The sequence below is a fragment of the Bidens hawaiensis genome, unplaced genomic scaffold (assembly GCF_021521415.1).
Source record: "Bidens hawaiensis isolate Kalapana, Puna unplaced genomic scaffold, B.hawaiensis_p1.1 tig00011896_1, whole genome shotgun sequence".
Lineage (NCBI taxonomy): Eukaryota > Viridiplantae > Streptophyta > Magnoliopsida > Asterales > Asteraceae > Bidens > Bidens hawaiensis.
Window position 1 is genome coordinate 736,217 of NW_027491952.1, and position 9,847 is coordinate 746,063.

Sequence of the window (9,847 nt, forward strand, 5' to 3'; positions counted from 1 at the left end):
TACTTCTGGTATCGTAACAAATGTAACCAAAACCGACCGAATTCGCGTCGACTCACTGTCACAACACCCGGGAACACTTAGGTTTTACAATACTCAAGTTTTACCGACTCATTGTTGTAGTGTCCGATATAGACAATGTTCTGGTTTTACTAACCGAACAAATGTTGTTTTTTATATGGTAATGTTTTATATGTTAATCAACTGAACCCACGGTAATGCACAACTGCAATGTGACATAAACATATTCGACCTATCCGATGTGTTATCCAACCTGCCTAGCAAAACGTGTTAGGTAAATAAAACTAGTTATCCAAATATACAAGAAACCAACAATCATATAGTTTTCATTTGGATTTTTAAAAAATACACAATAGAAACCACATATGATGCTGCTTTTCTTCTACTATTTTTTTTATTATTTTAATAATTAAAATGCAAAACCTTAAATCTCTTTCATTTGTATTAGGCTGAGGGGTGTGGGGCTTCAACGGGGGCGCTAGAGCCCCTCCGCTCTCGCCCCCAGGCGCTAACACCACACCACCGGGGCGCTAACGGGGGCGCTAACGGGGCGCTAACGCGAAAAACAATGCAGGCGTGAGCTGGTTAGCGGGAGAAGAGAGAGAGGAGCACACCTTTTCGCTGGAGCCCCTGCTGGAGCCCCTCCACACCAGGGGCCAGGGCTCCAACGGGGGCTCCAACAACACCCTTATCCAGTTTCTCTCTCTGCCACACGTCATAATATTATTGGTTGGAGCCCCCACTAATGCCCCCATTAAAGCCCCCCACACCCCTCAGCCTTATATAAAATAATTGTCACATAAATTAAAAGATTACTAAAAGTCTAAAACATAAATTAAAGCACGACTAAAAATAATTATATCATAATTAAAGCATAGTTAGTATGACTAATCCCAATAATCGGAGTCGGTATCGTGCTCATCTTCCCAAGAGTGATGCCATTGATCATCAAAGTTGGTATTATGATGGTTTAGAGCATTCACATCTCATCCTCTAAATTTATGTGAGGAGAGTATGCAAATTATAGGGTAAGGTTTTGAGTGGTTGTGAATGTAAATTATAGGGTGGAGAGAAAAATATAGTGATTTTTTGTAAATTTGGGAACATTGTTTGCCCCTATTTATTTTATAATATTTGTTGGATTGGTTGTGGATAGATGAGAGAGAAAACTGTAATAATAAAGGTATAAAAAATATTATTTAATTAAACAGGAGAGAGAAATGTATTGTTTTTTAGTGTAATTATAGAGATAAGAATGGAGAATGGGATGAGAATGCTCTTAGGTGTTTATAATTTTCATTTAATAAATAGAAAATTACTACTGCCTCCCTGGGTAATATCGTCACGAGATGAATTGACCACTGAAAAGAATTTGCACATGTTGTACCATTGTATTTGTCGGGCGGGTTTTTTTACTCCTTCCGTTCGTCAAACTACCGTTGACTCGTTAAAATTTGATGAATTTACTATATTACCCTTTGATCATTAGGGTTTAATTCCAAAAAATTGAACAACAATTAAAACAATATTCATATATTAAAAACACCTATTAATTCCAGAAAATATGAATAATCACTATACCAATATATCAACAACTATCAAAGATCTAATGAATAATAAGTTTTAATTCCAGAATATTGTACCTATCAAAGATCTAAATCAACATCACTAATAATCACTATGCCAATATATCATTGATATCCATATCCAAATATTAAATAACCAAAATCTGCCCCACCCATACACCATCCATCCATTCCAAACATGGACTCATCATCTGATCAAATTGAATAAGAAATCCCAAGATTCATCCGGGTATACAAAGACGGCTGTATCGAAAAACTCTCGGGCACCGAAACCGTCCTAGCCGGCATCGACCTGCCTCTGGCGTTCATTCCAAAGACAGGTCGTTATCCATGATGTCGGAACCCATGGCGGCGGCGGCGGCGCTGATGACTGGAAAAACGAGATGACCGGAAAAACGAGATGGCCGGAATCTATGGCGGCAATGGCTGCCGTGGAGGTGGCATGGTGTCGGAGCTTAGGGGTTTTAATCGAAATGATTTAAAGGTGCGGCGGTTGAATTATTGAAGTGATTGGTGGTGGGATTTGAGAGATTTGAGTGATGAAATCTAGGGTTTGAGGATTTGAGAGATTCTATTTCTTGTTATGAAACTGATGATGAAGATAATGAGATTAAGAGGGATTACTTGGTGGTGGGTTTAAGGATTTAAGGTTGATGATGATGAAGAACATCAAGTATGTTTGAGGTTGATGATAATGAAGATGAGCTACTGATGATAATGAGCTGTTGTTATGATGATGATGAGCTGCCCTTATTCATATGAGCTGATGACTTTATAAAAGATAACCATACCAATAAACCTTCTTTCAATGATGATGAGCTGATTTTCTATTATTATTATTATTATTATTACAACAACTTTAGCCCTCACCATTAGAAGTCAACGGTTGTTTGACTAATGGAAGAAGTAAAAAAAACCTGTTCGAGAAATACAATGGTACAATATGAGTAAATTCTTTTTCAGTGGTCAATCCATCTCGCGACGATATTACCCAAGGAGGCAAATGATAATTTTCTCTTTAATAAAAAAACTTGTTATTTTGCTTCCAAATTTTTTTACGGTGTTATGTTAGCGTCATATCATCTCACTTCGCTCTATCTATTTCTCAATATCAAGAAAATGGTCTACAATTTAATATAACTAAAGTCAAATTTTTTTTTTTAAAAAAAAGTTACATTTATTAATAATTTAATGATAAAAAACTACCAACTAAAATCAATTAAAAAGTATAATTTCGAGTACCCGTCCTTGTCAAGCTTACTAGTTCAAATATGGGTCAACGTAAGAGACAAAAAAATATTTTTTTTAATAATATCAAATTTCGAGTACACCCCATTCCCATTTGTTTCTTTGCAACTCACCAAACACCCTCTTATCTCCGTCATCTCTCACTCTCTCACTACAATCAAACAGCCTCTATCTTCTCCAATCTTAAGCAATACTTGTTTTGAAAAAAAAAAAAAAAAAGCAAAAGCTTTAAAACTTTTAGCGGCATTACTCGGTGAATTCTCCACGACAATCTCGCCAAGTAATGGAATGGACACATATACAAAAAGCAATTGGTCGAATAATTTGGTAAAAATTTAGATGATGGTCAAATCAAATGTCCATTTTAGTGATTTTCCCTTAATGCAAAGGTTAGGGCGTTCTCAACCCGTTCCCTGTAAATATGTGGGAGTTTTGTAAATTATACGGTATGATTACGAGTGATTGTGAGTAGAGGAAAGAAAAAATGATATATGGGAAAATTAAATTTTGGTTATACTGTTTAAACCATATAATTTTTTTAATATTTTTTAAAAGCGGTTATGAATGGATGAGGGATAAAAGATAATGATAAATGTATACAAAAATATTATTTAATTGAAAAAATTACAAATTTTGTCATTTTGAATCACATAGATTATGGAATGCGTCCTTTATCAAAAATAGGTTCACTCTTTGTCCTTTATTTGGATATTTGTCATGGTTTTTGTCCTTTAAGCTAACGCCCGTTAACTTATACCATTAAAAATCCCCATGTGCATAAAATGTGATGGGCAAAATAGTCTTTTCCCCTGTAATAAAAAAAACTAAATAATACATAATTTTTTAATATTGTTTGATTAAACATCTAAATCAAATTCCTTATAAACTACAACAATCAGCACCTTTCAACAATCCTCTTATCTCATGAACCTTCATCTCCATCTCCGGTCATATCCAAATATTCAACTCGTGTATCCAAATCTCCATCTTCTGTTATAGCGGCTCATTCAGGAGGGTAATGATGAACTGAATTGTGCGCCTAGATCTAGGGTTTGATGGTGATCAAAAAGGAGGTTGTGTGGTGGTGGCCTGAAGGGAGGTGTGTGGTGGTGGCCGGAACTCAAAACGGAAGATGTTGTCGGATGCGGTTTGTCCGATTAGGGTTTCGTCAGTTCGTTATTACAGAAATTAGAATCTGGGGTTTCATTGTCTCTGTTTAGAGTTTGGTTTACAAATGTTAAATTCTCGGGTTACCGTGGCGGCGGCGATGGCGTTGGTGGTGATGATGGTCTTTGTGGGGCCAGTGGTGGTTTCCGGTAGAAGGAACGGCGGCGGATGGCGGAGAAGACGACGTGATCAAGGGTTTTCTTGTTCTTTGACCAGAGAGTTAGACCAGTTCAATGGTGAAGAATTGTTGGGGTTTTGATTATCTAAAGAACAGGAAGACATTTGGGGTTTGATTTTGGAAATGGGTTTGGGTTTGATTTGATTATTGTTGAGTTTGCATTTGGGTTTCAAGATTTGTGACTTTGTTGGGGAAACGTGTTAAATTATTTCTAAGAGTGTGAAGTTCAACAGGTGAAAAAGAGGATGAAAGAGAAGGGGCATGGGAAAAGGCAATTATACCCATCACGTTTTATGCGTATGGGTCTTTTTAACGGGATAACTTAACGGGGATAGTTTAAAGGACAAAAACCATGACAAACATTCAAATAAAGGACAAAGAGTGAAAATATTTTTGAAAAATGACCCATTTCATAATCTATGTAATTTAAAAGGATAAAATTTGTAATTTTTTCTATTTAATTAAACAAGTGATGGAAATATAGTGATTTTTAATATCATTGTTATTGTTAGGAGCACGTAACCTCGAGAACCAATTATTGATCAATAACAAAATATTTTTAATCAAGTACACCAACAATCCAGTTGATAATCAAGTTCAATTTCTTTAATACAAAATGATGACTTTTTTCTTAGCTAATTGGCCGAACCATTATAACTTTGGTATGGTTTTGAATGTGCGCGTCTTACAACCCGTCTCGCAGGGCCGGCTCCGAAAAGACGAAAAAATATTTTGGGTCAAAGGCGAACTCTTTTTTGGGCATTAAGTAAAAGAAACATTTTGTTGGGTTTAAACAATTTAATTATAAATAGGCTTATTTGATTATGATTTAAGTTGTGTAAAAAACTTTTGTATAAAAATAAGCATAAAAATGTCTCAAATAAGATTAGAACGCACAACCTTTTGGTTAGATGTCATACCCATTTACCATTAGACCAAGCTAGTGGTTATGTAATTGTGTTGAAACATTGATTATACACACGTTTTTGATAAAAATACATATAATTTTTTTTGAAAAAAAAAAATTTCGGGCCTAGCGGGGTGTCGGGCCTGTGGCCGTCGACTACCCTGTCATGCCTCAAAGACGGCCCTGCCGCCTTGTAGTCAACAACTCACTCGATCGGCAAGTTTTCTACTTCACTCCTCACGGAGTCGAACAACGCCGTCGACAAATAACGTTCCCCGAAGCTGGCAAAAATAACCTGGTACATTTTTTAAAAACAAAGTTAACACGCAATAACTACACAAAGAACATGTAAAAGGATTGAATCTTGAAACTGTATGCTGAGGGAGACTAAGATCATCTTACCACAATGAGCTTTCCTTCGTATTCTGGTCGCTTTGCGATTTTAATGGCTGCAGCAGCTGCTGCCCAGGATGATAACCCAACCTACACGCGTCCCATTAACAATAAATCAAGAAATTTATATTTGTAACAATCTTTATGAAAGATGATCATACCAGCAAACCTTCTTTCAGTGCAAGGAGCTTCGCAGTTTCAATTGCTTCTTCACTACTTATCTGAAGAGCGTTTCAAAAACATAACGCGTTCATAACTACAAAAATCAAAATTGCAGCTTAAACGCTTATGCTCACCATTATAACTTCATCAAGAATGCTGACATCCAAAACATTGTGAATAACACCAGCACCAATTCCTTGTATCTTATGAGGTCCTTCCACACATCCAGAACAAAAACAATAATAATAATTATAATGGAATTAAGCACATACATCTTTAGGATTATGATTAAGTTAAATACCAGGGGTTCCTCCATTTAGAATAGCACTTTCACTCGGCTCAACGCCGTATATCTAAACTCAAATTATGCAAACAATAACCAAACTAAATTAGCTCACAAAAAACCTTAGAAAACTTTAATATTGTGAAATCAAATAACCTCAATATTCGCGTTTTTTCCTTAAGAAACTTCCCCACGCCAGTCACCGTCCCACCCGCCCCTATCCCAGCAACGAAAGCATCAACTTTCCCATTACACGCGTCCCATATCTCCGGTCCAGTAGTTTCATAATGAATTTACAATTATATTTTATAATTCCCATAATCTTTTGATTTTAATAACATATTAAAGAAATACCTTTGGGTTAGCCGGATTATCAAACTGTTTAAGGAAATAACTATTGGGTGTTTTTTCTAGTATTTCTTCAACTTTTTGTAAAACTCCCTCTATGCCCTTGGATGCATCAGATAATATCAATTCTGTCCCGAAAGCTACCATAACGATTCTTCTTTCCATGCTATACGTACATGGCATAACTATTATAAGTCGTTAACCTTTAGTTGCTGCAATGGAGGCCAACCCGATTCCAGTATTGCCTCCTGTCGCCTCAACAAGCACCGTCTTCATTAACACATTTTAATTAATAACTCAGCATCAACATTATGTTATATTAAAAGAAGATTAATTAACCTTCCCGGGAGTAATAAGACCCCTATCTTCTGCATCTTTAATCATGCTTAATGCAATCCTATTTTTGTTCAAAATAAGAACAAATATATATAAACAAATAAAAGAAAAGAAAGAACAAACCAACAGTTGGAATTAACTTAAAGAAAGAATATTAACCTGTCTTTTACACTGGAGCAGGTTCCATAGTTTCTAGCTTGACAGCAATACGCGCACCACAACCGTCTACAATCTTTTTAAGATAAACCATAGGTGTGTTTCCTATCAGCTGCTCATTAGGAAAATAATATTTAAGAAATTTAAATTAACAATTTAACTTGTTCAAGAGTTTCTAAGAAATGAATTTACCTCGGTAATGTCTTCTGCTATTCCCACACTGGATCCCATGTATCTTTGATGTTACAGAAAACTTATCAACAGTTCAAAACAACTTTACAAGGAAAAACAAAATCACAAAATAATCCGCAGCTAAAACAGTGGATAAGAATCAAAGTAAGTAAATTGGTAGTGCCTTAATATTTTACGACGATTTGTTTCTAAATATAGAGGTAAAGGGGTGGACTGAGTACTTAAGCATCTATTTTTGTCATAATATTATTGGTTATTAACTTATTCTAGTATTGGAGAAAAGGATAACGGCCACCCATTAGCCCGGGACCATGATTCTTATTGGCTGGTTCGAATCAAATGTTCTCTGTTTTATTCGCATCTTCGTTTCTTTCGTAAATACGAGTTCACGCAACGTGTCAGTTGAATACAAAGGTTGCGTGTTTTAAAGGATTTGTCGAAGCTTATGCGTAACAGAATGATACATAGTGATTTACCCGCATTTGGGGGCCATGTTTTGATGTGATAGTATGCATGTATGTATTCATTGGATGTTAAGGTCTTCTACAGTGTTGTGTTTGGCCATAGTAATTTACCGAGTCTTAATGATAGTTTACAGCTTTTGTTGGTTTATTCTGTATCGTTACAGTTCGGTTTTTACCAGCCGGTAAAAACAGTTTTCAGATTTAACTTTGGTTAGAAACAAAAGTCAAGTGGACTGAAATTCAGGATAGTTGCAAAGGGAATCTGCAAAAAGAAGCTGCAAGATCATATTATGTAAGAACAACTTGTGTCTCAAGTTGGATGTCAAGTAGATTTTGTCTTTTTCCCACTCTATGTTCTATAAGGCATTCAGCAAGATCAAACCCATGTGTTGCTGCGGGCGTAAAGTTTTTCGGTATACGCTATAGGAAACGAAAGAGAAAACTCAGAAGTATAGTTGTAGTATAAGTAAAAGAGTGGCACAACATGTCCGTTTCGTTTTTTTATGTAACGTCTAAACTCATGCAACCAAACTCGTACGCTGCGGCGGGTATCAAACGAGAAAATAAACTTAAAAAATATAATGTGATCGGTTATTTGGTTAGTTAACTTTTGGCCCCTAACGTTTAAATGTGTTTGTGGTTTTGGTCATTTGGGCTAACTCTACTCTTTAACAAGAGATAATAGATGGAGTTGGTCTAAGGGGCCAAAACCTCTATCAAATTTAAATATTAAGGGTTCATTCGTTAAAAAAAAATCTATTTTGGGTTGAAAGGAAGCACGCCACAGGAGCAAAAAAAAAAACAATTTACTCTTTTATTTATTTTCTTTTAATTGATTAGCCTATTACTTTTTTTATTTATAATAAACGTGTGTATAAGATTGGGAATTTTTATATCTCACGACATTTATAATTACATGGTTGGTCATTGTGGTTGTTTGAAAATAATGGATCTAGGGTCTAAGCTTTTTAAGTAACACGTTAAGGTTTAGTGGTATTAAACTTGTAACAACATAGGGTACATACTACGGAAAATGTCTGTTAATTTTGTATGAAATGACCAAAATACCCTTTAGTTAAAAAATGACTCTAATCATGGTGTGGGAGAGATCGAAATTTGGAGTCCATTGGTTGGTTGGTGGCTGGCTTTACTTGATCATGACTTGTTTTAAAGGAGCATATAACACTTAAGTCGGTCATTGAGTAGGTAAACTAATTATCATCCCTGGAGTTTCAAGGTAACATGAGGGGGGGAGGGGTGGTGCATGTGGTGGCATTACTTATCACACACTTCACCCAATTAAATGGTGTCACATCACCAACCCCAAATCCATCATATGTGATGGTTTTTTACTAGGGGTAGGGGTGTGCATGGTTCGGTTCGGATATTAGCAATAACCCAACCTAACCGATCGGTTATCGGTTCGGTTCGGTTAATTTCGGTTAATAACATGTTTCAAAATTGGCTTAAAATTTTGCTTAAAAATACATGAAATGAATGTTTAAACAGATGAAATAAATGCATAACCACATAGATGGTATAAATATATGAAATTAAGATATTAGTATATGAAATGGAGATATAAATACATGAAAATGATAGTATTAAACTATTAATACATATGATACATAAAATAGAGGGGGGAAATGCTTGAAAATATTAAAAAATGAATAGTTTGGTTCGGTTCGGTTAATTTCGGTTAATTCGGTTTTCGGTTATATCGGTTCGGTTTCGTCAGTTTTCGGTCCGGTTTCGGTTAACGATTCGGTTATTGCTCACCCCTAACTAGGGGTGGTGGTGTGGTGTGATGGTTTTTTTTAATAAATACTAAATTAAATAAAAAGAAAACAATATTTTACATTAACTTAAAAATAAAACAAGATTACATTAAACAAAGACAACTAAATTAAAAAAACCGACATAAAGAAACATACGGCCCTTACCAACCACACTTGTCGCATATCTCGCGTTTGCGTTGAAGTAGGAGCGATTTAAAGGGTTCTCAAGATGTTCGTGCGGTTGTAGGAGGAAAGTTAGATCGGCGTTTTTTTGTTTTTCATTCAAATGGTTGATATACGTCTCCTCACGCTTCATTTTTAAAATATGAGCCTCTTTCCTTCGCTCCTTCGTCTCGGCCATTTCCTCCATCTTAGCCGACTTGTATTCGGCGAAGTTTTCGGCCACCGCTTCCTTTCCAAGTCTTGACGGTTCCCCACTTTTCTTGCGATTCGGCCGTGTGGGTGTGGGTATGTTTTCGTCGGGATTGTCTTCGGGTTCTTCGTTCAAGTTCATGTTCGGCATGTTGCATGACAAGCCGCCGGTAGACGTCGTGTAGTCCCCGGACTCGGAAGTTTTTGATCTTTTTGAACAAGATCCTTTCTTCCTTGGAGCCGTTGGTCCGTTCAAATC

At 36.0% G+C, this 9,847-nt stretch overlaps 1 pseudogene across 1 annotated transcript; it reads right to left on the reverse strand.

Moving 5' to 3' along the window:
- Positions 1 to 5,290: 5,290 nt before the first annotated feature.
- LOC143539488 (cysteine synthase-like) lies at positions 5,291 to 7,123 on the reverse strand (annotated as a pseudogene). The gene is made up of 10 exons (XR_013136455.1): positions 6,975 to 7,123; positions 6,786 to 6,894; positions 6,630 to 6,687; positions 6,299 to 6,560; positions 6,099 to 6,237; positions 5,961 to 6,012; positions 5,794 to 5,873; positions 5,659 to 5,718; positions 5,507 to 5,587; positions 5,291 to 5,399 (listed from the first exon to the last, which is right to left on the reverse strand). The product of XR_013136455.1 is annotated as a cysteine synthase-like (transcript).
- Between the last annotated feature and the right edge of the window lie 2,724 nt (positions 7,124 to 9,847).